This window comes from Sceloporus undulatus, chromosome 7, assembly GCF_019175285.1.
Source record: "Sceloporus undulatus isolate JIND9_A2432 ecotype Alabama chromosome 7, SceUnd_v1.1, whole genome shotgun sequence".
In the NCBI taxonomy this organism is placed as follows: domain Eukaryota; kingdom Metazoa; phylum Chordata; class Lepidosauria; order Squamata; family Phrynosomatidae; genus Sceloporus; species Sceloporus undulatus.
In genome coordinates, this window is record NC_056528.1 from 48,250,114 (window position 1) to 48,256,400 (window position 6,287).

The window sequence follows — 6,287 nt, forward strand, 5'->3', positions numbered from 1 at the left end:
TGAGGGAAAGAGGGAGCGGAGGCGGGGCGTCTTTCCAACCCTAAGGGGCGGGGCCGCGTGTGTAGTGAGTTCTGTGAATGGACGAGCTGGCCCGAGTAAGGGCCAATAAGAAACCCAGGATGCTCTAGAGGCGGGCCGATCCACCCCATCGCCCACTCAGCGGACGCCTCTAGTTATGAAAGGCGGCGGCCGCAGCCAATAAACAAACAACGTGGTTAGGGTGGTGTTTTTCTTTTTTTTAGGGTGTCGCCCAATCCTGGCTTCACACACACTAATAGGAAAGGCTGTGTGTGTAGAGTGAAAAAGGGGAGATTAATAACATACACAAGGAAACATGATAGGCAACGCAGTGAGCCAATGAGAGTGTGAAACGCATATGGAATGGCCAGTCAGAGCCAGGGAGGCTTGTTCCTACTCCCACACACGCCTCTCTTCCCCCCCTCCTTTCTGGGGCTTTTCTTTCCCGCCCACGCGCGCGCCACCCCTCCCTTTCCAGGTTTGATGACCTTCGAAGCGCCGTGATTGGCCACAAGGAGAGCCAATGGCAAAGCGAGAGGGCCGAGGGGAGGTGGAGGGGGGGCGGAGCCGCCGGGGAAGTAAACAACTCGTCAGCGCGCGGGCGACCGTTGGTGGGAGGGGGAGGGGGAGGGGGAGAGAGGGAGGTGCGCAAAACTAACCGTCCCAGAGCTCTCCGTAAAAGGGAGGGCGGCCACGTCACGCGCCCCAAGCCACGCCCACCGCCCCTTAGCCACGCCCTTCGATCCTCGAATAGAGGCTTTGTGTGTTTTACCTCAGAGTGTTGGAAATTTTATCCCGCTTCTGAGGCGGAGAGAAATCGCCTCAGGAAATCATTTCTATGTGGAAAAATAAAGAATAACATATAAAACAAGCAAATAATATATGCATTATTATACATTCATAAACAATGATATACATTATACATTCATAAATAAACAATGATATGCATCATTATACATTAATAAATAAATAACATATATACATTATACATAAATAACTGATATATACATTATATACATTTGTTGTGTGTGCCTGAGGCTGAGAGAGTGTGACTTGCACTACTTTTAACTGCCATGGCTCAATACTATGGAATTCTGGGAATTGTAGCTTGTGGCACCAGAGCGCTCTCACAGGGAAGGGATGGAAAGAAAAGGAGGATGGGAAGAAGGAAGGATGGGAAGAAGGAAGAAAGAGGAAGAAGAAAGAAAAGGAAAGAAAGAAAGGAAAGGAAAGATGGAAGGAAAAGGAAGGGAAAGAAAGGAAAGGAAGGAAGGAAAAGAAAGAAGGAAGGCAATTCACTATAAAGTCAGTATAGTTTCCTTGCAGTTTCTGCAAAGAATATAATCATGTTTTGGATCCTCTCAGCTGTTACTCTCAGGTGAAGCTAGCGCTTATTCAGGTCCCTGCGCTAAGTAAGCAATTTGCTGTAGGCAACAAGGAAGACATTTCCCAGAAAACAATTTGTTTACTCGCTCTTTCCTCACAGTCCACTGACTTGTTTTGACATTCACTGTGACAAAGCGGGTTTGTCTTTCTCCTTGTTTTTTCACCTGCACAGAAGAGAACAGCTCCATTAGCATTTCCTGTTTATAGTCACAGCAATTACACAAATCACACTTTTACCAAACGGTTACGTAATCTCGGTGTAGTATTACATAATGATCTCTGTCCAAACTGGATGCAAATAGAGAGAGAGAGGCAGAGGGGATGTGTATGAATTCAATCCATCACGGCGCAAAGGGGTTTGGTTTGAGCGTTGACTCCGGAGACCAGGGTTCGAATCCTGGCTCGGCCATGAAACCCACTTGGGCAAGTCACATTCTCTCAGCCTCAAAAATCAAAGTTGGCTTCTAATATTTTCAAGCCCCTAGTGATGCCCCTGCTGTATGCCAACGCATACCAAATGCAGAAGGGTTGCAAGTCTATACAAATGCACAATTAAATGCATAAATATAGGATGGGGGACACATGGCTTAACAACAGTCCATGTGAGAGGCATCTAGGAGTCCTAGTAGACCACAAGTTGAACATGAGTCAACAGTGTGATGCGGCGGCTAAAAAGGCCAATGCAATTCTAGGCGGCATCCGTAGAAGTACAGTATCTAGATCAAGGGAAGTAATTGTGCCACTCTATTCTGCTTTGGTCAGGCCTCACCTGGAATAATATTGTGTTCAGTTCTGGGCAAAACAATTCAAAAAAGGATGTTGAGAAGCTGGAGCCATGTGTCCAAAGGAGGGCAAACAAAATGGTGAGGGGTCTGGAAACCATGCCCTATGAGGAAGGACTTAGGGAGCTGGGTATGTTTAGTCTAGATAAGAGAAGGTTAAGAGGTGATAGGATAGCTCTGTTTAAATATTTGAAGGGATGTCATATTGCAAATGGAGCAAGCTTTATTTCTGCTGCTCCAGGGAATAGGACATGGAATGATAGATGCAAAGTACAGTATAGGATAAGAGATTCCACCTTGACATTAGGAGGAACTTCCTGACAGTGGAAGATGCTCCTTCAGAGAGTGGTGGAATCTCTTTCTTTGCAGGTCTATAAACAGAGGCTGGATGGTGTGCTTGATTGTGAGTTCCTGCATGGCAGAACGGGGTTGGACTGGATGGATCTTGGGATCCCTTCCAACTCTGATTCTATGATTCAATTAAAGTTGTGCATGTGTGGGTCTGTGCCAGGTGGTTGCCAGAAGGCCGGATCACCCGATGCTCCAAAGCTGCTTACGCATTTCAGGTTCCTGTGACCAACCGGGGATGGGTTCCCTGTAGACCCCAAGCATTAGGCCGAGCTTAACTACATATGGTCACCTCGGGGAGCAGCTAAGCAGATAAGCAGTTGTTACTTAAAGGCCTTCTCTGAGTCATCCTTCCCTACTCTGCCTTGCGTAAAGGAGCGTGTTACTTTGGCCAGCGGCCAAGAGCAGTGTACTCTCTCCCTCCTGTAGCCAGCAGGAAGCCTGTTTTGTAAGCTAGCATTTGGGTAAGGGGAGGATAGAAAAGAGAGAGCCTACACTTCTAGGGTGTTTGCTAATAGGATTTAAAAAGCCCCGTGGCACCTTGCTTTATGCTCAGGCATAGGCTTTGGTTGCAATTTGTACTAGGACACGATGTGCAAGGCAGTGGTAGCCAGGGAGGACTTTCTCCTTCACCTAAGACATCTCCAAGTTTATAGTATGAAAAGGTATTAGGAATTATTGTACTGGGGATGATATGGCTGTATGTATCGGACTATATCCTTTTGGATTGATTGATATGTTTTAGCTGCCTTGGGTCCCACAAGGTGCCACAAAAAGACAAATACATCATAAATAACATTTTAAAAATAAATACATAAGTTCTAGGTAGGACTTACTGTTTGGTTAGCAATGCACTCAGCTCTTTCTCCTTTCCACTGTCTTCCTATGAAATATCTCTTCTCTTCTTCTTCTCTGGTTCTCTAGCCCAATGGTTCTCCAACTTTAGTGTCCTGGATATTTTGGATTTCATCTCCCAGAGATTTCAGACACCTTGGCAAAAAATGGCTAATGAGGAAAGACACAGAAAAGGCTGCAGCAGTTTGCTTTTGCCTGAGGCTACTGGGAAGGAAACATTTCTCCCTTTATTTCCTCTCCCTTTTGCTGAATTAATGGAGATTAAACGGTTTCCAGCAATTGAAGTAAGTTGAGAACAAAGGGGGGAGCAGGAAAAGAAGATTGAAATTGGGAAATTGAGTTCGCCAGGCAAGCCCAGCTCCATCAGGGCTAAGCCTGAAGGAAGGAGACTCCGCCCTCCACAACTGCCATCCGCCGGCCTGAGAGGGAGTTGGCCAGGCAAGCCCAGCTCCATCAGGACTAGCCTGGAAGAAGGAAGAGCCCTCCCTCCAATCCATCTGCCTTGGTCCAGGCCTTAGAGGGAGAGAAGAACCACTGGACCTCATCCCCTTTCCCTCCATCATTCCCTTCTCCTTTTGTTTCGTGTCTTTTAGATTGTAAGCCTGAGGGCAGGGAACTGTCTCATTAAAAATAATATTGTAAGCCGCCCTGAGAGCCATTAGGGCTGAAGGGTGGGATATAAATACCTAAATAAAAAAATAAATAAAGATATTTTAAAAGCAACTGGGATAGTAGAGGATTAATTGGGTCTGTCCATCTCAGACTGGGACATTTGGGGAGTATGAATCTGCACATCAGCCAAAACATGGGTTGAACAACATTGTCAACCGTTCCTTTGTGTCACAGAAATGGTCACTGATTCAGAAACTGATCCTTAAAATAAGGGTCCAAGACATCAAGAGTACTTACTTGAAAAAGTTTGCAGAGTCAGGATCCATAGAACGTACTGTAAATACTCAAGTATAAGTCTAGAAATGTTGGTCCAAAAATTGACCCACCAAACCAAAACTGAATTGACTTCAGCGTAGGTCAGTGTAACTACTGTACTTTAACTCTTATTTAAAAAGGAACTATTTCCTGGTGAAAGACAAGAGCATTATCTGTCCTGGGTCCAAAGCACACTGCAGTTTGAAACTGCTTTAACACCCAGCCTTTAGGCTGAGTACAAACAGTGATAGCTGCTGGACTTTTATACGATCACTGGCATTGTTTTCCTTTGCTTCATCCTTGAGATCCATTATTACATAGCCCTAGGTTTTACTCTCAGTTTATCCACGGACCATATCAAAATCCATAATCCTGGTCCCAAAACCTGCCCTTGACTTATACATCAGGCTGACTTACAGTCGAGTATATACAGTACTTCGGAGAGGATAGGGTTTTAGGCTAGAAGTGTTTATACTGCGTTTTTAGAAAGACTGTATGTGTGATCAATACATAAATTGAACCATGTCTCACTACCAGCATCCATTATTTGTTGCTAGAGCTGCCGCTGTGAGTAAGGGCTTGTGCATCTATCCGCTTTTATGCTACCCGATTGATATTTGCAGAGGATACCCTATCCGTCAACCGAATGGGCTCTTGAAGAACTACCCCTCCAGGTCTGTTGCGTTAAAGGAAAGGAAAACTCTGACTTCCGGCCATGACAATCACAGTTTTCAATATCGTTGCCAGGTGAAAGCAGGGACAAGGCTGCTGAACCTGTAATACCTTTCTCAGCTGCAAGCAACACCAGATTCTTTCCTTTTGCTGTACAGCCATTCAAGGTACAGAAGCCCTGTACCTCACTTCACCTGGCAACCCTAGCTCTCAAAGAGAGTTTATTCAAATCCGCAAGTTATTGTGAGAGCGGAACAAAAGGAAAGGAAAGGATTACACTGGAAATATGTTATTCAGGGTGGTTGGGTTTTATTTTTTTTTAATGCAACGGATCAAGAGAATAAGGGAGGTCTGCATCATCCAGTATTTACAGTAACCATAGCTTCGGATGCTGTGTTGTCAGGGACAACATTTGTTTACTCCCGTTAATCATTTATTCTTGTCCAGATAAGCTTTCCACCAGCTTTCAGAAAAAAACGAGGACTGGAGTAGGTAATATAACACAGTTAGTTATCATTATCAGAGCAATCAATTAAAAAAAAAAGATGGAAACCCATTATTTTGGAGAATTAGCTGAGGAAGTCCTGCTCTTTTAGGGCAAGTATACCATGGCTGCATCCAGTTGGCATGTGCGGTTGTGAAACTCAACGCCAGGCTGCTATTTTTGGTAGGGTTGCATGTAGACATGGCTGTTGAAGGACTATAGTGTTATAATTGTGTTGTGTGAAAAAGCACTTAGTCTTGGAGCCTTGTCACATTAAAAAACAAAAGTGGCAGACAAATGGAGAGAAGCGTGTTTGTCTTTCTGTCTCTTTTCTCTTCCAGTTGTAAAAGCGCGGGAGAAGGTTGTAAAAGTGTCCCTTTTGCCAAGCTGGAAAAATCCATTCGGCAAAAGGGATCTTTTTACCACCCTCTCCCAGCATTTACAACCAGAAGAGATCTTCCACGTCAAGCGGAGGCAAAATGATAAATGCTCTTCTCTCTGTTTGTATGTTGGGTTTGTTTTAAATGCAGTAAGGCTCCCTGTCTTTAAAGTACCTTAAATTGCAAGTGGAAATGAGCCCTAAGGCTCTGCTAAAAAGGACCTTCTCTCCCTCTTACTGGGGGTCCTCCCATGAAGGGGGTCTCTTGCTGCTCTGATCAGCCCCCCAATTAATACATAGCTTCTAATATGCCACAGATGAAAACCAGGTGTACCCAAGCAACATCTGAGTGTGGTCAAAATGCAGACATTCATAATGAGGTGGAACATGCAAGCTAGGAGAAATTGCAGCAATTTGCTTTTACCTGAGTCTGCTG